Below are 24,121 nucleotides of genomic sequence, written 5' to 3' on the forward strand. Positions count from 1 at the left end.
ATGTCTCTGTGGGTCATTATCACCTGAGATACTGATGACACACAAGTCTCAGACCTTCATGTATACAGTATATAAGAGATTGTCACTGTACTATCTACCACAACTTAAAATTGGTCAGTTTTTATGGGTTAATTTATTTTCATTACATAATAGATATTCGTTCAATTAATATCAAATTCAATATGTTGAATCCGCATAGATATGTGTCACTAGTGGAGTTCCCCAAGGCTCAGTACTTGGATCAGTATTATTTATTATATACATAAACGACATAGATATCGGCATAGACAGCAACATAAGTAAATTTGCTGATGACACTAAAATAGGACGTGTAATTAAATCTGACGAGAACTCTGCAAAACTACAGGAAGATCTAAAAAAAATTTTGGAATGGTCTGAAAAATGGCAGATGAAATTCAATGTGGACAATGTAAAGTACTCAGTATAGGAGATGTAAACAGGGAAACCAGATACCAGATGAACAACGATGCCATTGAGAAATCCGACTGCGAGAGAGATTTAGGAGTAATGATAAGTAGGAATCTTAAGCCAAGTAATCAATGTGTTTTTGCTCGTAACAAGGCTAATAAAGTATTTGGGTTCATACAAAGGAGTGTCAGTTGCAAGACTAGCGAGGTCATCTTAAGATTATATCTTGCGCTTGTGAGACCTCACCTGGATTACGCAGTGCAGTTCTGGTCACCGTATTACAGAATGGATATAGAATCCTTGGAAAGAATCCAGAGGAGAATGACTAGACTAATCCCGGGCATTAGGAACCTTGAGTATAGAGACAGGTTAAAGCATCTTAATTTGCACTCCCTCGAGAGACGTAGAGCGAGGGGCGACCTGATAGAGGTGTATAAATGGAAGTCAGGGCTAAACAAAGGGGACATTACGAAGGTACTCAAACTATCCAACCAGGAGCGAACTCGTAACAATGGTTTTAAATTAGACAAATTTAGATTTAGGCGCGAAATTGGTAAACATTGGTTTGGAAACAGAGTAGTGGATGAGTGGAACAAGTTACCAAATATCATCATTAACTCGAATACGCTGGATAGCTTCAAACATAGGTTGGATGCTAATATGAGCAATAGGGGTTGGGTGTAAACGGGACTGCCCAGTATGGGCCAATAAGCCCGCTGCAGTTTCCTCCATTCTTATGCTATTATCCAGTTAACATAAACATTACTGGTCTTGCATACAAATCTTACTATCTTCTTAAATGTTACGTGCTTACATCCACGGAGAGCTGAGGAGCCAGTTGGCGGCTCAACAAACCGCATGGCCTCGCGCGCATCTGGCAGACACGACGCTCCACGTTGGCTTGGAAGTTTGGTTGGAATAACCAACAGTGTTTCACAGACGTCGGTCGTGTGAGGTAGTGCTTCCGCGCGCTCCGTCCCCTGGATATGTGAGTGGACTCGACGATCTGTTAATATACGCCTCCTGCAGTGGCTGATAAACACCTATACTGCCTCCTGTGATAATAAGTGACTGAAAAGTAACTGTGAACCTCTAGACAGGAATCAACAGTGGTAGAAAAACTGCCATGTCTTACTGATGTGGGCGCGAACACATATTGTCACTCTCAAAACAGTGAATTAGATTTTTTATTAACTTTGGATAAGACGTGACGTGTGGACTACCTGTAGCAAGGATGTACAGTACGGTAGGACGCCGGGAGCTGGTTCAGGAGAGCCCAGGACCTACTCCACCCCAGCGAGACTCGAGTTGAATAGGTTTTGAATTGAGTGTATAGGTGTGTCGGTAAGCCTAATGTGGGAGAGTAGTAACCAGAGCTGTGTACTGTCAAGCACTTCCTCTACCTGCTGCCTTTACTGATAACTGTTGTTACTTTACATTAGTATTTGTGTGTGTATTGATCCAGAGACCACACACACACACACAAGGCTAACATATGTTGTGTTTGTTCAGCTCTCGTGATGTGCTGGAGTATCAGGCGTTTGTACTCTTAACGTCTTTGTGTGTAAACTCTTTATATTTTTAAAGGAGTATTATTCCACCATGATGCTGTGTCTCGTGGATGATACGCCAGACCTGACCATTAAACCTATGTTCGTGTGTCCGGGCGGGCGGGCGGTAGTGTGTCCGGGTGGGCGGTAGTGTGTCCAGATGGGCGGTAATGTGTCCATGCGGGCGGTAGTGTGCCCGGGTGGGCGGTAGAGTGTCCAGATGGGCGGTAGTGTGGGTTGGGTTGCGTTTCTTTTAAAATATTCTAGTTTAAGTTAAGTAGCATACCTGTAGCATTATTGTCCCCGTCACGAGCTGACCACGAAATGGTCTGTGTGTGTGTGTGTGTGTGTGTGTGTGTGTGTTGTAAGGAATTATACTATTGGATCGTAGAATGAAGTCAGATACAATATAGGAAGAAACAGCCGCTAGACCTGTCGCCTGCACCCCCATCCTCCCCACACACACACACACACCTACCTCTCCTGCTTCCCACACACCTGCCGTCTGCTTCCCACACACCTGCTTAACACCTGCTAGGATTTCAAGGGCGAGGTGGATCCCAGATTTTATAATAAAGGAAGAGGGGAGGAGGTGTCAGTAATTCCTTTGTGTTACCTGATGAAGGTTTTTTATTACAGGTGATTATCGTGGTTATGATCTTTGGCGGTTTGTTGTTAGAATCTGCCATAGGACTCCGCCATGTACTGGTTGTCCTGGGTAATGGTTGATCTGGGGTACTGTGTATGTGTGTATGTATGTATGTATGTGTGTATGTATGTATGTATGTATGTATGAAATGACACAATCCATGGTAATCCCAGTCTGTCTTAGGTTTTATTCACATGAATTATTTTGTACGAAAAAAAATAAACTTATCTATTGCAACATTTAAATAACTCGTATATAAAAACCACAACAATAGGATCCGGTTTTCATTATCTCGTTTTCTATAAGTTATGTTTACATTCTGAATTACGTTTTCTATGTTTGCTTATTTCCCTTGAATAACAATTACTGATGTTATTTATTTAAGTATTACGTAAAGTGAATTTTAAACTAAGATAAGTGACGAAATAAACTGAAAATAATTTGATAAAAAGAAAAAAATAATTAAAGTTAAGAATATTGTGTCAGGTATAAATGATGCAGAGAGCGTGTAAACAAAGAGGGGATACGGAGATAAAAATGTTGTTATTTCGCTCTAGTTTTATGGGTGATGCGCTGATGACGTCACACACATCTCACCAAAACACTGAAGGTCAGGCCAAGGTGTACTAGACGTTGTCCCCTGTGTACTGTATATAGTAAACAAAATTGATTTATTATTAGTATTACTACTACATATATCACCTAACCCGTCATCTCCCAAATAAACCTAACCTAACTTAACCTAACCTAACCCGTCATCTCCCACTAAACCTAACCTAACTTAACCTAACTTGACCTAACCCAGCTTGACCTAACCTGACTTAACCCATCCTAACATATTCTTATCAAGCTTCTCTCAACTTAACCTAACCTACCCATCTTCTTACTTAACTTAACCTGACCTAACTCAGCCAAACTTAACTTAACCCAGCTTCTCCTTACTTAACCTGACCTAACCTAACCCAACTTCTTACTTAACCTAACCTGAACCATCCTAACCTAAGCCCACCAATTAAAGCAGGGACATCATGATAGGTAGATTAGGTTAAGTTAGGTTAGATTAGGTTAGCTCAAGTTAGGTTGAGTGACGCTAGATCAGGTCAGGTTGAGTTGGGTTAGATCAGGTTAGGTTAGGTTAGGAATAGCTGAGTTAGGTTATGGATCTGTCACCATTCGGACCCAGATGAACACACACACACACACACACACACACACACACACACACACACACACAGAGCTGTAGTGGTCAGCCGTCACGTGACCCCCCCTGTGACGTCATGAGTGGTGGTCCGTTTTTGGAGTCGATAAATCACCCCAAACTCCCTCGTCAGGCCCTGGCTATTAATTACGGCTTACATACTGGTGAGTTGCGGCTTATGTACCGGTGGGAGCTTCCTTATAAGGGAGTAGGGGACGAGAGAGGGGAGTGTGGAGGGAGGGAGTGAAGGGTATGGAGGGAGGGGAGGGAGGAAGGGTATGGAGGAGAGGAGGAACCATGGGCGACATTGGTGGGACCAGAGGAAGGGGGAGTGGGATGGATTGATAGGGGGAGGGAGAGAAGGGGAGGATGAAGCCAAAGGAGATGGGGGGAGAGAAGGGGGGGGATGAAGCCAAAGGAGATGGGGGGGAGAGAAGGGATGGCTAAAGGAGGGGAGGAGATGGGGCTTGGGGTGGTGGGGGGGGCTGCAAAGTGTGTGAGGAAGGAGTTGATAGTTCGAAATTAAAGAAGTGGAGGAGGAGGAGGTAAGAGCGTGAAGGAAAGGGGGGGAGGAGGGCGGAACTGGTAGGAAAGGAGGGAGGGAACTAGGAAAGGAGGAGAGAGAAGTAGGCTGGGGAGGGCGGGAGGGAGTGCAGTCCCAGCTAGTGCCGGGGAAGCCAGGCTGGGGAGGGGAGGAGGAGGGAAACTAGGAAAGGAGGGAGAGAGAGAAGTAGGCTGGGGAGGGAGGGGGAGGGAGGAACTAGGCAGGCTGGGGCTTAGCTGGGGAGGGAGGGAGGGAGGGAACTAGGAAAGGAGGGAGAGAGAGAAGAAAGGCTGGGGAGGAGGGAGGGAGGAACTAGGCAGGCTTGGGGGAAGCTAGGCTGGGGAGGGTGAGGGAGGGGAGGGAACTTGGCAGGCTGGGGAAGCTGTGGGGCCGGGGGGAGGGAGGGAGGGAGGGAGGGAACTAGGCAGGCTGGGGGAAGCTAGGCCGGGGAAGGAGGGAAGGTGGGGGGTGCCACTGTCAATATTAACAAACTAAATAAAGTTTGCTCAGTTTTGCGTTGGGTTAAAATATTGGAGTTTAAGGTTAGACTTTTAACATTTTTAACATACTATAATGACTTGTGACACTTGTGGCACCTGATCTCTGCATGACACTTGTGACACCTGATCTCTGCATGACACTTGTGACACCTGATCTCTGCATGACACTTGTGACACCTGATCTCTGCATGGCACTTGTATATGACACCTGATCTCTGTATGACACCTGATCTCTGTATGACACCTGATCTCTATAAGACACCTGATCTCTGCATGACACTTGTATGTGACACCTGATCTCTGTATGACACCTGATCTCTGTATGACACTTGATGTCTGCATGACAATTTGTGGCGTGACACCTGATCTCTGCATTAATTAGTATGTGACACCTGACTTCTGCATGACACTCTGTGACACCTTGATCTCTGCATGACATCAGACACGGATCTCTGTATGGCACTTGTATGTGACACCTGATTCTGTATGACACCTGGATTCTGTATGACACCTGATCTCTATGTTGACACCTGATCCTCTGTATGACACTTTGTATACACACCTGACTTGTATGACACCCTGATCTCTGGGATGACACCTGATCTCTTATGACACTTGGATCTCTGTATGACATTTGTATAGACACCTGATCTCTGCATGACACCTGACTTCACACTTGATGTCTGCATGGCACTTGTATGTGACACCTGATTCTGTACACAATTTGACTTATAAGACACTTGACTTTGTATGACACTTACAAGACACCTGGATCTCTGTGTGACACTTGCATGCAACACCTGATCTCTGTATGACACTTACTTGCATGACATACACCTGATCTCTGTATGACACTCCACCCTAAGGACACCTTGATCTCTCAGTATGACATCTTCTAGTATGTTTATTAATTTGATCTTTGTATGACACCTGATCTCTGTATGACACTCTGATCTTCTGTATGACACTCTGGATCTCTGCAGGACACCTGATCCTGTATGCGACACCCGGGATTCTGTATGACACCTGATCTCTGTATGACACCTGATCTCCGTATGACACCTGATCTCCGTATGACACTTGATCTCTGCATGACACTTGTATGTGACACCTGATCTCTGTATGGCACTTGTAAGTAACACCTGATCTCTGTATGACACTTGATCTCTGCATGACACCTGATCTCTGTATGACACCTGATCTCTGTATGACACCTGATCTCTGTATGACACCTGATCTCCGTATGACACTTGATCTCTGCATGACACTTGTATGTGACACCTGATCTCTGTATGGCACTTGTATGTAACACCTAGTTAATGGATATAGTAGCGTGGCGAGGGTGTGCCGTGCCGTGGGCGTATAATGGCGTGGCGAGAGCGTGTTGTAGTGCGTCAAGGGCGTGTGGTGGCGTGGCGAGGGCGTGTGCTAGCGTGGTGAGGGCGTGTGGTGGCGTGGCGAAGGCGTGTGGTGGTGTGGGGTCCAGGATCATCAATTACTAGTGACGTGAAAATATCCCTTAGCGACCTCCTCCACCGCCCTCCTCTGGCCTCTCCTGGTCTCCTACCTCGTCGGGCCTCCCCTCAGCCCTTGACACCAGCATCTAGCGATAGTCTAAGTGTGTGTCTGTCCTGAGTTCATGTTGATGACTCAGTAGAAATATATCTCGAGGTGAGATTTGACAATAAAATACACATTTGATCACTTAGTGACCTTATAATTTATGACCTCTCATGCTTCCCAGATGGGCGCTCTAAACGCTTTTGCGCTTCACCTTGCACAGGGTGTAAGGGGATGTCCAATAAACTAGCCCCCTCGGGGGCAAATTCAAAAATTCACTCAGTGACCTCACACGACCACTCAGTGACCTTCCATGACCATTTAGTGACCTTACATGACCTTCCTGGAGTGACCATAGTATTGCTTCGCCTTGCACAGGATGCAAAGGAGTGCCCAATAAACTAGCCTCGCGGGGCATATTGTAAAAAAAAAATATCTTGTATTGAGAAACATCCCACCAGTATTCTTCAGGAGGCTTCACCGCTGTGTGTACACGGGAACAAGTCGTTACATGTACACTGGGAGGCTTCACCGCTGTGTGTACACGGGAACAAGTCGTTACATGTACACTGGGAGGCTTCACCGCTGTGTGTACACGGGAACAAGTCGTTACATGTACACTGGGAGGCTTCACCGCTGCGTGTTCTTAACCACTATTGTATTTCTCATGGTATGAAAATTAACATCGGTAAGACAAAGTTTATCGCTATAAATGTCTGTGAGGCTGATAACCAGGTGTTGGTGGTATAACCGTGTGACCAGTACATGAACAGTATCTAGGCAACCCATATACTTCTGACGGGTCAATATCAACAGCAATTAAAGTTCATGTGCAAGCCAAGATGTGTCTTCCACTCAAGTTTGTTGCATTTGTAAACAAGAAAAATTATATCCCATTTATGTCAAGAAAAAGGTATTTGATGCAGCATTGATGTCCGCCTTGTTATATGGTTGTGGATCATGGTTAAATGGTGACTACGCCTGTGAATAAATTTTGTGTGTGGTGTATTAAACAGTTATTAGGTGTCAGGCAAACGACCACCAATGATTTATCCATGGTGGGACTTGGTTATACTCCGTTACGTGCCCTCGTAATAGCTAAGCAGCGTAAATTTTTCTCGAGGATATGGACGGGAAGAAGTGAAGTGGTAGACGATCCACTTGCCCATACTGTTGATGTAGTGTTAAGTTTTGATATGTCCACGTCACGATATGTACGCCATCTTTTATTTAATGATATTGATGATGTTCATATAGCCTTACACACACACTGAAACAGAAACTGTTAAACTCAGACTCAAGTAGAGTACAGTTATACAAGACTATCAACCCAAATTTTGATGTTCATGCAATCTATAATACAGAGATAAAGGTGAATGAGCTAGAACGAGTATCATGGACACTAATGAGAGTGAGTGATCATACTCTCGCTGTAGAGGAGTGGCACTGGAACAGACGAGGCAGGAGCCGTCTGCCCCTTGAAGAGAGATTGTGTTCATGGCATGTTGTTGAAGAGTGCCCCCGAACAATAGAGCTACGCCATCAATATAGTATTTCAACTTTTGTAAATTTTCTATCTTAAAGAACGGATTATGAAACTGTTTGTCGTGCAGGTCATCGAATACTTCCTGTATATAGGTACGGGTCACAGGGACATGCCATTACCCACAACTATTTTATAGGTTTTAGTTTATTTTACTTGTAGTTATTATTTTACTTTTTTTACTTTATTTACTACTGGGTTTCCCTCTGTTTTTTGTGTTACCGGTTGAATCAGTGAACTTTTATTAATGTTTGGTGTTTTAAAGCATTTGCATTTGGACCATTTTATGTAACATTTTTGTGTAAATTCTGAATTCATAAATTGTGGTCAATAAAATATCTATCTATCTATCTATCTATCTATCGATCTATCTATCTATCTATCTACGCGGGAACTAAGTCGTTACTGGGATGCTTCACCGCTGTGTGTATGCGGGAACAAGTATTACAGGCTCGCTGGGAGGTTGCCACACAGAGGTACAGGTGTAACACGTCTGGCAGCGGCGGTACAATAACAAAACTGATGAAATATTTATGGCAACATGAAGCTCTTCCCTTCCTGGTTGTGTGTGTGTGTGTGTGTGTGTCTGTGTCTAGCTGTGTGTGTGTGTCTGTGTCTAGCTGTGTGTGTGTGTGTGTGTGTGTCTGTGTTCAGCTGTGTGTGTGTGTGTGTGTCTGTGTCTAGCTGTGTGTGTGTGTGTGTGTGTCTGTGTCTAGCGTGTGTGTGTCAGCTCTAGCTGTGTGTCTGTGTCTAGCTGTGTGTGTGTGTCTGTGTCTAGCTGTGTGTGTGTGTGTGTGTCAGGATATACTCCAGCACGCACAGCTACTCAACAACAGTTTAACCTGACCTGGATGTATGATCGAACACGTCTCCCCTAAGTGAAGTCTTAAGATTCCAACTCTCAAAAGATCCCACGTTTAAGTTTCTTTCTTAACTGTGAGGGCTGAGGACCCGTGTAAGTGTGTTCCTTAAGTCCAGACAAAAGGAGACATTCTGGAAGGTTCTTACGTTTAATTTTTGCCATCTAATTCTGGGAACTGTGGGGGGGGGGAAGTGTGTCTGTCTGTGATTATTGCTTACCTACACTCTCTCTCTCTCTCTCTCTCTCTCTCTCTCTCTCATCTAATATACTATCGGAATAGCCGTGTGTGTGTGTGTGTGTGTGTCTGTGTGTCTGTTCTGGGCAGCCGAAACGGCACAATCGTTTTTCATCAAACTTGGTGAAGAAATCGCAAAAAAAATCGTAGAGTGGAACAAACCTGGTCCCATGTCGATGGTTTCTTTAGGAAGGCATTACATAACCATTTTGTCTCTGTACGCTGTCAGCCCGACGGCGGTTGCGCGCTAGCCAAGCACAAGCGTTCAAACTTTCACCGGGCACAAAGGGCCCCCGATCACTTGTGTATATCTATGCACTTGTGGTGTGTGTGTGTGTGTGTATGCTTGTATCGGTCTGTTTGTGTATCTGTTTACTACAATATATACCTATGTATGCAGGTATATATTGTTCATTGGGCATCACAGATAAACACATCAGGGAGGTACTACAACGACTACTACTACGACTACTACTACTTGAAGATCCATCACCCCGCCCACCATATCCCCATCCCAGAGTCTTGTCGTGCTGCCAGCCTCTTCCTCCTGCTTCTCCTCCTCCGGGATAAACAACCCATCTCCTTCCTCGCCATACACACCCAGAATTCACAAAACCTCGTGCGGTAAAATCTTTCTCCGCGGTGTCGACTTGAGGGAGTATCGTAATAGGTTGACTCGCCCTACAGCAGGACGGATGGCGGCGAGGATGTGAAGCTCAAGTCTCCATCCTTCACTAAGAGGGGTTCCCGCGTCTCCACTAAGAGGGAAAATTAACGTAGGGATCTTTAGGGGATTTTGGTCCATGCAATCAGCTTTCCTCTTCCTTTCGCCTCCTCCCTCTTCCTCTCCTCCTCCCTCTTCCTCTCCTCCTCCCTCTTCCTCGCCTCCTCCCCTTATCCTCCCCCTCCTCCTCGCCTTCTTCTCCATCACACAAATATAATTTAGCATCGATCAGTCAGAGGTGGGCGTGTGGCCAAGGCTGACCGTCCCTCGCCTGGCTCTCTTGAACGTCCTCTTGAGGTCATGTGGTGGTGGCAGGTGTGAGGTCTTATTGCAGAGAGAGAGAGAGAGAGAGAGAGAGAGAGAGAGAGAGAGAGAGAGAGAGAGAGAGAGAGATGGTGTGGCTCCTGCTGATTTTGGAGTCTCTTGATGCACTGTAAACATCTCCTTTATACACACACACACACACACACACACACACACACACACACATTACAGGGGGTTACTACAGGCGAGAGTACGGAGTGTTACGTCTACAGGCAGGAACCTCAAGTTGTAGCTGTGTACTGTAATCTGTTGGTTCAGTCCACCTTCTGTATGGGGTGGCCTTTGTAAGAGCTTTGTTTTCCTGCGTAACTATGTCCGGGTGTCCTGCGTAGTTTCTCGATGCCGCAGGACGCTCGCACAAGAGACACAGCCTAAGATTCCCTATCGTGTGTTTTTCCTGTGTAAGATTGCGTATCGTGTGTGTGTGTGTGTGTGTGTGGTCGTAACTCCTCATACTTTCATAATACGCGATGGCTGCCAAGTATCATTTTGTGAAGGGAACCTTTTCTCTATCCGCCCCACCCCACTCCCACTCCTACTCGTCCATCCCCGCCCCTGCCTGCTCCTGCCCCCTCCCCCCCTGCCCTGTCTCACCCCACCCTGCCCTGCCCCTGCCTCCTGCCCTCCTCGCCCCTCCTGCCCTGCTTCCTCGATACAGTTCAGCTAGTACTCCCGCCTTAGCCCCAATTCTCGTCCAGCCCAGTTTTGCTCCCACCATGGCCCTGCCCTCTCCACCATCCTGCCATCCCTCCATCTTCCATTTATCTACCTCCTCCTCCTACCTTCATCCTTCTTCTTCTTCCTCCTCCTCCTCCTCCACCTCTTAATGTACCCTGGTCTATTTTTCTTGTTTTAATCCATCATTTACCTTAAGGAAGCCTAGGAGGAGGAGGATTGGGTCGGCTTACTCTGTGGATTGGCTGATCAGAGAGGAGAGTTCGGGAGAGGTTACAGATTGGGTTGGCTGATCTTGGAGAGGTGAAAGATTAGCTGATCCTCGTATAGGTTAAAGATTAGCTGATCCTCGTATAGGTTAAAGATTAGCTGATCCTCGTATAGGTTAAAGATTAGCTGATTCTCGTATAGGTTAAAGATTAGCTGATCCTCGTATAGGTTAAAGATTAGCTGATCCTCGTATAGGTTAAAGATTAGCTGATCCTCGTATAGGTTAAAGATTAGCTGATCCTCGTATAGGTTAAAGATTAGCTGATCCTCGTATAGGTTAAAGATTAGCTGATCCTCGTATAGGTTTAAAACACTCAGGAATATTATGTTCAAAATTGGTTTGAAATTTGCCAACTTTTTGCGAGGTATTGTGTATTTAGGGTGTAGAAGGGTGTAGGGAGGTATTTAGGGTGTAGGAGGGTGCAGGAAGGTATTGGGGTGCAGGAAGGTGTATTGGGGTGGAGAGAAGGTATTGTGTAGTGTATTTAAGTGTGTAGAGTGTATTTAGGTAGGAGTGTGTATTTAGGTGTAGGTGAGTGTATTTAGGGTGTAGGAAGGTGTAGGTGGTGATGGGTACACAGAGGTCCCCACAATCCATCAATAGTGGTACCAACAGCCTGACGTTCTTCACTTATTGGAGACATATAATGGTTTAATGATTGTGTAAACATTATGTATTTGTTGTTGTTATTGGATTGTTGTTGTGATTTTTATTGTTATTATTGGTGTTGTTATTATTGTTGTTGTTGTTATTATTATTATTATTATTATTATTATTATTATTATTATTATTATTGTTATTATTATTATTACCACCACCGAGTGTTTAGGTAGGTATAAGTAGGTTTAGGTTAGGTTTGGTAGGAAGGCACAGATACACCCTTTGTGTAGACTGTCTTCTGAGATCACAGAGAATAGGTGAAGTAATCGAGGTGTGTGGGGTGACAATTTCTTATTTGCTCTCTACAACACACACACCCACCCCCCCCACACACACACCACCCCCCACACACACACACACCACCCCCCACACACACACACACCACCCCCACACACACACACCACCCACCACCCCCCCACCCCCCCCACCACCACCCCCCCCACACACCCACCCCCACACACCACCCCCCCACACACACCACCCCACACACCCCCCCACACCCCCACACACACACCACCCCCACACACACACACCCCACACACACACCCCCCACACACACACACCCACACACACCACCCCACACACCACCACCCCCACACACACCCCCACACACCAGTGTTGTTTATCATGCTGTCAGTCCTCCTCCTCCTCCTTCACCTCCTCCTCCTCCCTCCTCCCTCCCTGCCCTCCCCTCACCTCCTCCTCCTCCTTCACTCCTCCACCTCCTCCTCCTCCTCCTTCCTCCCCACGGGAGACACACAACAACGATCAATTACTGTAACAAAGAAGTGCAGGGGTGTGCTCACCTCCTCTTTCTCTTACCTTCCTCTCTCATTATCTCCTTACCTTCCTCTTCCTCTCATCATCTCCTCCCTTACCTTCCTCTTCCTCTCATCATCATCTCTCTCTCTCTCTCTCTCTCTCTCTACCTCCACCCCATCTCCTCTGCTCCTCCCCCTGTCTCTCTCTCTTCTTTCTCCCTCACCTTCCTCCCCACCGTTAGTGTTCGGAGGTGTCAGTGATTGTCTGTTTTTTAGTTTTAATTATAATTTCACCACCACGCACGCACGCACACGCACGCACGCTCACAGGGTTTCTGAAGAGTTAAATCAACCCTCGAAATTCTGATGAGAAAACCAACCTATGAGCCTAGGTGGTGCGTTTACGTTCGTGACGTCACGGTTTAAGAGACCAATCACGTAAGGAGGGAGGAGGCATGACGTCACTATAGACAACAATATGTATAAGCGTGACTTGTCCTAAACCAATCACTTGTGTGGGAGGACTCGTGACGTCACTAGGACCAGCCAGGCACGAGAGAAAAAAGAGTTATGACCTCATATGCAATTGATGTCATCTGAAAACAATATAGACGTTAAGCCGAAGTGTGTCCGATTCATGACGTTTTTCGCAAAAAATTAATCCCTTGATGGTTAGAGATGACGTCACTAGGGAGGACAGCCAATCGCCTTTGGGTGAAAGTCATGACCTCACTAAAGAAAGCCAATCGTGTGGGAGTGACGGGTTATGACGTCATATGCCAGTGGTTCCATTTGAAGATAATGTCATGAATGGTTCTCTTTCTCTGGCAAAATGTAGTGTGTGAGGGGGAGGGCAGCTCAAAACACCGTAAACAAGGAACTACTTCCCATGGCCTGGTGACCCTCCCAGCCAACCACACCACTTCCCACCTACTGCCGTGTTAAGCCCTCGCCACGCAGCCTCCACGCCACGCCACAGGATTCACGCAGAACCCACCCCGCGCCACGCCACGCCCCCTTCACGTTTCTTTCTTTTCACACGCCTCCTCGAGTCTAAATGGCAGTAAGGCCTTGTGTATCAGACTATGGCAGGACTTGACGGTGATGCAAAGTCCTTCTGAGTCCACACACACACACACACACACACACACAGAACAAAGGGTATAAAGATCTTGAGTACGATGATATTGGTACTCTAGAGCCGAGTCATCACTAAGAGGTTAAGAGAGGAAACACAGAGGTTACGACAGGATCTCTCTTTTGTTTGTCTAATAAGGATGAAGTGAGGGGTGTAAGGAGAGTGCCATCAGGTGCCCCAGAGCACATCAGGTGCCTTAGAGTGCCATCAGCCCAGAGCCATCAGGTGCCTTAGGAGCCATCAGGTGCCTTTAGAGCCACCAGGTGCCCAAGAGTGCCATCAGGTGCCTCAGAGTGCCATCAGGTGCCTTAGAGTGCCATCAGGTGCCAGAGTGCCATCAGGTGCCTTAGAGTGCCATCAGGTGCCTTATCAGTGCCCAGAGTGCCATCAGGTGCCTCAGAGTGCCTCAGGTGCATCAGGTGCCTCAGGTGCCATCAGGTGCCTTAGAGTGCCATCAGGTTGCCCCAAGTGCCATCAGGTGCCTCAGAGTGCCATCAGGTGCCTTAAAGGAGTGCCATCAGGTGCCTCAGAGTGCCATCAGTGCCTCAGGAGTGCCATCAGGTGCCTTAGGAGTGCCATCAGGTCAGAGTGCCATCAGGGTGCCCAGAGTGCCATCAGGTGCCTTAGAGTGCCATCAGGTGCCCCCAGAGTGCCATCAGTGCCTCAGTGGAGTGCCCTCAGAGTGCCATCAGGTGCCAGAGTGCCATCAGAGTGCCATCAGGTGCCCCAGAGTGCCATCAGTGCCAGGTGCCTTAGAGTGCCATCAGGTGCCCCAGGTGCCATCAGGTGCCCCAGAGTGCCATCAGGTGCCCCAGTGCCATCAGGTGCCCCAGAGTGCCACCAGGTGCCTCAGTGCCCCAGGTGAGAGTGCCATCAGGTGCCTTAGAGTGCCATCAGGTGCCATCAGGTGCCCCAGAGTGCCATCAGGTGCCAGGAGTGCCATCAGGTGCCATCAGGTGCCCTCAGAGTGCCATCAGGTGCCCCCAGAGTGCCATCAGGTGCAGGTGCCCCAGAGTGCCATCAGTGCCATCAGGTGCCCCAGAGCCATCAGGTCGGGTGCCATCCAGGTGCCCAGGAGTGCCATCAGGTGCCAGGTGCCCAGAGTGCCTCAGGAGTGCCATCAGGTGTGAGGTGCCAGAGTGCCATCAGGTGCCCAGAGTGCCACTCAGGTGCCCCAGGTGCCGAGTGCCATCAGGTGCCTCAGTGCCATCAGTGCCATCAGAGTGCCCATCAGGTGCCATCAGAGTGCCATCAGGCCATCAGGTGCCTCCAGAGTGCCACCTCAGAGTGCCATCAGGTTGCCATCAGGTGCCTCAGAGTGCCATCAGGTGCCTTAGTATACGGCCAACATGATAAGGGAGGCGAGGAGGAGGTGGAGAAGACAGGAGAAGACTTCATGTTGTCCGTCCGTCTCCGTCTCTCAGCTCTGCCCAGTCACGTAACTCCATCCACCTATTCCAGCCACCCCTCCCAAGCTCTCCAACCCCCCCTACCCAACCCAACCCCTAACCCCAACCCAACCCCAACCCAACCCCTTTCCAACCCCACCCCCCTACCCCTCCCCAACCCACCCCACCCTACCCACCTCCCCCCCCCCTACTCCCTTACCCCTTTAACCCAACCTCCACCCCACCTCTAACCTATCCCCAACCTATCCCCCTCCTACCCCCACCCTCTTTACCTCCAACCCTCCCCCCCCCCAACCCCCACCCTACCCTACCCCACCCTCCCCAACCCCTCTCCCCCAATACCCAACCCATTTTCCAACCCCTGTTACCCATTTACCCAATTTTTACCCCAACCCCCCAACCCCCACCCCAACCCAACCCAACATAGCCACAATACATTAAGAGAGATTTACTATACACAACCTGTCAATGTATGGGGAGCAGAAACACGTCAAGTGGGTGTAAATATTATGACCCTGTTGATGCCGAGCTCTTTAAAAATATTGTTACATCCGGTGTGTCTTATAATGGTCCCGGAAGTTGTTGGTTCAGGGAGATGAAGAGAGACAGACAGGCAGAGAGAGATGAAGAGAGACACAGGCAGAGAGAGATGAAGAGAGACACAGGCAGAGAGAGATGAAGAGAGACAGACAGGGAGAGAGAGATGAAGAGAGACAGACAGGCAGAGAGAGATGAAGAGAGACAGACAGACAGAGAGAGATGAAGAGAGACAGACAGACAGAGAACTGGGGCCCATTAGAACTGGGGGCCTATTAGAACTGGGGTCCATTAGAACTGGGGCCTATTAGAACTGGGGCCCATTAGAACTGGGGCCTATTAGAACTGGGGTCCATTAGAACTGGGGCCTATTTACTGTACATGTAGCAGTTGATTGACGCTGAGTAATGGTATAATTTACCTTAGTTGTCGTTGGGTGTTATTGGGGAATATATTTAGGTGTACTTAGGGCTATTGAGCAGAATCCACGCCTTTCCGGGTTTGGTGAGCTTTGATTGGTGTTCACAAAGGTTCAGTTTTAATGATTGAGACTGGACCTTTGAGAGACTCACACCCTGAGTTTATATCACCATCTTCCGTTGACTGGTGTCGAGTAAAGAACCATAGTTATAAACGCGAAGGACTTCTTACTGCAACCCAGTGGCCAGTAGTTGATGCTCGTTACACTCTTCGTAATTGTTTTGTTTGTTTTATTGGATATTTATAGTCAATACGATTTTTGAGCAAAGAAAAACATTATGGTAATTTTATAAACCTGTTTTTACATGTTTTTACGGCCGATATTATGACGTTTTCAAGAGAATTGTGTTTTGTTTTATTGTCAACTGCCAGCTCGTTCAGCTGCTGGAGTCATCTTATCTTACAAACGCTGGAAGGAATCAGGTAAGGACATTTAAGATAATTTATTCAACATTTAAACAGTTTTTATGAGTTTTCGTCCGGAAAATATAGTATTTATCCTCGCCAATAAATGGTATTAAAAACTCCCATATTCATGATCGTCCGTGTACAGTCTTGAATTTGGCGCCAGTGTTTGTCACCATCGCAATACCAACCACACGAGTAAGACGACCCATAATGCATCAGTGAAGGTAGACAGGCTTACCAACTCAATCCTCGGCGGTCCTGCACGAAAGGGAAGAAGAGGTTTGGGCGGTTAAAACTACAGCTTGAAGGAACGACTCTTACCTGCGGGTTCTTCATCGAAAAGTGAAGTTGATACACTCCGAGCGTGAACCTTTGAGACTCTGAACCTTTGAAAATCTGAACCTTTGAGACTGAACCTTTGAGACTCTGAACCTTTAAGACTGAACCTTTGACACTCTGAACCTTTGAGACTCTGAACCTTTGAGTGACTGAACCTTTGACACTCTGAACCTTTGAGACTGATGACCAAGTGGTGATGTATCTCTTGTTTGTACAGCCGTCTCCCTCCCTCTCTCCCCCCTCTCATCTCCCCACCACCACTCACTCTCCCCTTCTTCCCACTCCCCACTCCTTCCCACTCCCCTCTCCTTCCCACTCCCCTCTCCTTCCCACTCCCCACTCCTTCCCACTCACCTTCCCTTTCCTCTACCTCCCCCTCCCATATTTTCTTTTTACCGTTAGGGGTGGTTAAGCTTCAGGTGAAATAAGCTGGGGTGGATATTCTTCAGGGATTTCCTCTCTCTCTCTCTCTCTCTCTCTCTCTCTCTCTCTCTCTTCGCTGTTGACCTTCAGTACACAGTCAAGTTTATTTTGGCTCTCACGCCAGTCTTGAGGTCAAAGGTCATCTGAGTTCCGCCCATGACCAGGTAGATGGGTGGTGGAGGCGTGGGTGTAGGGGGTGGGGTGGGTGTGGGTGGGCGGGCGAGAGAAGACATTGACACACACAACGTCAGATGGTGGCGCCTGGGAGAGACAGACAGGACAGACAGACAGACAGAGAGAGAGACGAAGAGAGAGAGTAGGTGAAAGTAGTGAAAGAGAAAAGAGAGAGAGAGACAGGTAGAAGGAAGAGGAGACGAGTCTACACATTGTCTGGGACGGGATAATTAATGTAGTACCCTCCGTTCTCTCTCCCTCCCCTACCTTCCCTCCTCTTCCACCCCTCCCTCCCATCTCCCCTTCTCCTCACTCCCCCCTTCTCCCCATTCCCCATTATCTCCCCATCTCCCCATTCCATTCTCCCCATTCCCCATCTATTCTCCCCATTCCCTCTCTCCCCCTTCTCCTCCTCCCCCTCCCGCCTCTCCCCCTCCAGGTGATGACGTTGCCAGCTGGTGACACACAAGGGGTAGCAGTAGTCGTTGTCTTAACATTCTTCAACACATCAACATTCTTAAACATTCTTATGACATTTTTTCTCGTAGGGATAAGAGAATGTTTCTGATAGAGTTTCGGTATACTTTCGACGCCATTTTGGTTGTTTTTGTCGTCTACCTTTAAGATACGACTCTGGATAGGAGGAAAATTTAACTTATGAGTCTCTGAGAATCCATCTTAGTGTCGCAGTTTAAGTTAGATAGTTAGGGGCGTTCTGAGAGCTTTACTTACGAGAAATTTAACTTACGAGGAATTTAACTTACGAGGAAATTAACTTAAGAGAAATTAAGGTGTAGAAGCTGTCGCCAACACAACAACCACACCCTGAGTTAACGAGCTGCATGACACAGTGTCAAGGAATAGTCCGAGAAGACCGGACAACTCGCCAACTGCACTGGCTAACCATTACCCCGGAATGCGATTCGCAAATCGATTAACATCCAGGTCCCCAATTATTTCTGGATAGACAGAGGCAAATGGCGTAAAGAAATTTACCCATAGTTTCACCTTGCCTGGGGATCGAACCCGGGTCCGGTCGCTTGCGAGGCGAGGATGTTGACCATTACATCAGAGGTGTAATTTTTTTTTTGTGAATCTCGGGTTAAATTCTCAAAATATTCCACCATTGAGTAATTTGTGATGGATCATTAAGGTGATCTAGCGAGTGTTGGCAATAATGGCGTACATCACAGTAGCTCCGCCAGTGTTAAGATAATCTGCTTTTAGGAGGAGACAGATTAAGCTGTGTTACATGCGTATGTTAGTGTGATAATAAACTGATACAGTATCGGTCTGTTACTACCTGTATTGATAAAGGCATACCTGTTGTAATTAGTGTGTATGTAATGTACTGTTATTGTGTTCACTTTATCTCAGGTGTGGAGTGACGTCATAGTGTTTATTAATTCTCAGGTGTGTTTGTTTACTTTCATCAGCTGTGTGACGTGTCTGTGTTTGTAATTTGTTGTACCTGCATCCATTCTTGCACTTGTACCTGTACCCGACCCTGTAATTATAACTTTTTCAGAAGAGAGAGAGAGAGAGAGAGAGAGAGAGAGAGAGAGAGAGATTAAAATATTTATAGACGAAGAGTTTGCCACAGACAGACAGACAGAGGTTTATCATAAGGACGTGCGTCATCCTGGACCCGTTGTACCAGTGACCCCCCCTCCCCCTCACCTCTACCCCTCCACTCTTCTCCATATTTATCCCCCCACCCCCCACTTTGACCTCTGACCCCCATTACTGGAGGGGCCGTCACTTCCGCCTACTGCCACCCGCGGAGACCCACCCATCCCACTCCACCCAGTTTATTCTCTCACTCCACCCACCCCGCCTACCCTACTACACACCGCCCACCCTACTACACCCCGCCCACCCCACTCTACTCCACCTATTTCACTCCACCACACCCACTCACCCCTACCCAACTCACTCCCACCCTATCCCTAATGTCACACCCAATAGGTAATTATGGAATAAACTATGTGGGAAAAAGTCACCTTTCATTATTATGCCCCGCCTGGTGTGTGTGTGTGGGCGTAGTGCTTTATGTCTCTGCGTCGGTTTGTTAATTTGTGTGTGTGTGTGTGTGTGTGTTAATTACGTCAAGAAATTTATCTCAGGTGTACAAGTGATTTTTTCTATGTTTATTTTTGTTGTGTTGATTTATTCATCGTCAAGGTGTTTGGTTGATCTGTCGTGTGAGGCCTGTTGATGACTGACCTGGGAGAAGAGTGAATGTTTGGGGAGGATATAACATAATGGTGTGTGTGTGCCCGGCCATGGATCACACACACACACACACACACACACACACACAGATATATTAACAAGGATTCCACTCCCCTCCCCATGTTGGATGCACCCCCCCCCCACAGTCCCAGGTAGTGTGTGAGGGAAGGGGAACTTGACACTGCTCTTACAGTCTTCCTGGTGGGCGGGTCACAGGGGGGATGTCCAGCCCCCGTAGCTGCCGGCAGACCAGGGTCCTGTTACATGGCCCGGGTAATGTGCAGGACATCTAGTACCTCCAAACTGAATTGATTTTGAATTGATACTAATATTAAACAGTTTATTTAGCCACACAACACAGATACAGAGTGGGTAATAATAACAATATTAACATGGCTGAGCCAGTTGAGAACCTGAGCTGCACCTGATATATACTATACATTTATCTCAAGGAAGTATTATGTAACATTTAGTATCATCTGGAATAGTCCAATAGCATGGTGGTAATAAGAACATGGGGAGGAGGTGGTGGTGGTGGGTAGGGGAGGAAGGGAGATGGAATTGATACTAATATTGAAACAGTTTATTTAGCCACACAACACAGATACAGAGTGGATAATAATAACAATATTAACATGGCTGAGCCAGTTGAGAACCTGAGCTCTCTTTGAGGCACCTGATATATACTATACATTTATGGGGGAGCAGTACAACCTGGCTTGTACAGTAATAAGGTTTAACAAGAGACCTCCAATGAAAAGCATAACACAACCTTCACTAGAACAGATATACAGTCACCTGCACGTACACCTGACACTGGCTGACGCGTATTGTGATATGTGGCACCTCTGTGTTTATTTACATCGTATTAAAACTACCAGGAATGGCCCCTAAGGAACCTCACAATAGTAGCCAGACTGAGGATGTGAGATAAACATTACACACTACTACATAAAAGATCAACTGAGGACTAGAGAATAATTATGTTACCTGGTAATAAATCATCCTACCCTAACATAACATAACAAACAACATTTAACCTACTAATGCTTGAGAGTGTGTTTTACACCTAGTGAAGCCTGACACACACACACACGCACACATACACACACACACACACACACACACACACGAGAACTGCCTAATGGAGGACCACTCACTGTTGTCCCTTGTTACTGCGTTTTGCTCCAGGAGGCGACGCTGACGACGGCTGGTGAATCTTGCACATCTCCCCACACTTCAACACACATTCCAACACCCCAACACCTCAGAACAACCCCACGCACCCCAACACACTCCCACACAACACCTCAACACACTCCCACACAACACCCTCCCACACAACACCTCAACACACTCCCACACAACACCTCAACACACTCCCACACAACACCTCAACACACCTCCACACAACACCTCAACCCACACTCCCACACAACACCTCAACACACTCCCACACACCAACACCTCAACACACTCCCACACAACTTACCTCAACCTCCCCACACAACACCTCAACACACTCCCACACAACACCTCAACACACCTCCACACAACACCTCAACACACTCCCACACAGCTTACCTCAACACACTCCCACACACAACACCTCAACACCTCCCACACAACACCTCCAATACCTCCACACACAACACCTCAACACACCCCCACACACAACACCTCAACACACCCCACACAACACCTCAACACCTCCCACACACAACACCTCCAACACTTACACTCCCACACAACCACCTCCAACACACTCCCACACAACACCCTCCCACAACCTCAACACCTCCACACAACCTCAACACACCTCCACACAACACCTCAACACACTCCCACACAACACCTCAACATACCTCCCACACAACACCTCAACACCTCCCACACAACACCTCAACACCTCCCCACACAACACCTCAACACACCTCCACACAACACCTCAACACACTCCCACCCCAACTTACCTCAACACACTCCACCTCAACACTCCCTGGCCTCAGCTTACCTCCCACACACTGGCACTCCTTTACCCCACTCCCACCCCACAACACCTCAACACACTCCCACAACACCTCAACGCCACACAACACCTCCAACACACTCCCACACAACCCCACCTCAACACTCCCACACAACACCTCAACACTCCCACACAACACCCCAAGCACTCCCACACAGCACCTCCAACACACTCCCACACAACACCTCAACACACTCCCACACAGCTTACCCCAACACACTCCCCACACAACACCTCAACACACTCCCACACAACACCTCAACACACCTCCACACACAACACCTCAACACACTCCCACAACACCTCAACACACCTCCACACAACACCTCAACCTGCCTTCATACAACACCTCAGAACAACCCAACACACTCCCACACAACACCTCAACACACCTCCACACAACACCTCAACACACTCCCACACAACACCTCAACACACCCCCACACAACACCTCAACACACTCCCACACAACACCTCAACACACCTCCACACAACACCTCAACACACCCCCACACAACACTCCCACACAACACCCCCCACACAACACCCCCACATTTTTATTCATTATCTATTTTCATGAATTAATTTTGATGTTTTCATTACACCATGACTGTGTTGTTGTGTATGATGTGGGAAGGGAAGGCAGAAGAGAGAGAGAAGGAAGGAAGGAAATAAGAAGGGAGAAGGGAAGGGGGTAGGGATAGATGGAAGGCAATGAAGGGGGGAGGAAAAGGAGAGGAAACAAATTAAGGTGTTATGGTGAGTAGTGAAGGAAAGAGGAGGAGGAAAGTCAGAAGAGAGAAGAAAGGAAGGAAGGAAGGAAGGAGGAAAGTCAGAAGAAAGAGGGAAGGAAGGAAGGAGAGGGACCAGATTTAAGTGGAGGGAGGGAGGGGAGATGAGTGAACTTCTTCCTGGATGCCACCATGAACATCTACCATGAACATCTACCATGAACATCTACCATGAACACTACCATGAACAATACCATGAACACTACCATAAACACTACCATGAACACTACCATGAACACTACCATAAATACTACCATGAACACTACCATAAATACTACCATAAATACTACCATGAACACTACCATAAATACTACCATGAACACTACCATAAGTACTACCATAAATACTACCATAAACACTACCATAAACACTACCATGAACACTACCATAAATACTCCCATAAACACTACCATAAACACTACCATGAACACTACCATAAACACTACCATGAACACTACCATAAACACTACCATGAACACTACCATGAACACTACCATGAACACTACCATGAACACTACCATGAACACTACCATAAATACTACCATGAACACTACCATAAACACTACCATAAACACTACCATGAACACTACCATGAACACTACCATAAACACTACCATGAACACTACCATAAACACTACCATAAACACTACCATGAACACTACCATAGACACTACCATGAACACTACCATGAACACTACCATGAACATCTACCATAAACACTACCATGAATATCTACCATGAACATCTACCATGACCACTACCATAAACACTACCATGAACATCAACCATGAACACTACCATGAACACTACCATGAACACTACCATAAACCATAAGTCACATTCACCTCGTCTCACCTGCAACACCTGTATCCGAGACACCTGTGGCCTGGCATCACCTGTCACACAACAAACGGCAGAAACGGACGACTCACCTGTAGTGCCGGTGTGCAGGTAATTGAGCGATGCATTAATTGCCCCAGGTGAGTCACTGACGTACACCGGGCCTTTAGACCATTATACCTGTTGATCATAACCGTGTGTGTAGCTCCTGTATGGCGAGTGTTCGTCTGGCGTTGCTTATTGCTCCTACTAGCGTTCGGTTGTTATTGGTGGGGAAGTGATGGAGTGTTTATATTGGCGAAGTTATGTGATGTGGTGCGTCACTTAGCCCTTCCTTCTCCCCTTCCCTCCCTCCCGCTGCGCCACTATTAGGAGCCATAAATCTCAACAGGTGCGTGGCGGGCACCTTTAGTGTTCACCGGAGCTCAAGTCTACCACACACTACTCTGACTCAACCTACAGTTTCCCGTTTCCTTAATTATTATTTTGTTTTGTTTTTTGTTGTCGAAGTGAGATGTCAGAGTGAGCTGCTGGCCCTTCAGAGAGCTTGGTTACCTGACCACTCAGAGAGCTTGATTACTTGTTCACTCAGAAAGCTTGGTTACCTGGCCACTCGGAGAACTTGGTTACCTGCCACACAGAGAGCTTGGTTACCTGCCACACAGAGCTTGGTTACTTGGCCACTCAGAGAGCTTGATTACCTGGCCACATAGAGCTGTCTCACGGAACATAAACTTTATTTGAAACTGAAGACGTAAAGTTAGAATTTTGGAAGAGGCGTAAAGTGTTGGCAGGGTGAGGGTGTGTTGGCAGGGTGAGGGTGTGTTGGCGGG

The 24,121-nt window shown here is 47.2% G+C and overlaps 1 protein-coding gene across 1 annotated transcript in view; it reads left to right on the forward strand.

Annotated features, from left to right (window-relative positions):
* Positions 1 to 1,373: 1,373 nt before the first annotated feature.
* LOC121857221 (equilibrative nucleoside transporter 1-like) overlaps positions 1,374 to 24,121 on the forward strand; it is a 120,905-nt gene continuing 98,157 nt past the window's right edge. The window contains exon 1 of the mRNA XM_042353175.1: positions 1,374 to 1,417. The gene's annotated coding sequence lies outside the window, so the exon portion shown is untranslated. The remainder of the gene's footprint in view (positions 1,418 to 24,121) is intronic.

Source organism: Homarus americanus, unplaced genomic scaffold, assembly GCF_018991925.1.
Source record: "Homarus americanus isolate GMGI-L3 unplaced genomic scaffold, GMGI_Hamer_2.0 scaffold20465, whole genome shotgun sequence".
Classification (NCBI taxonomy): domain Eukaryota; kingdom Metazoa; phylum Arthropoda; class Malacostraca; order Decapoda; family Nephropidae; genus Homarus; species Homarus americanus.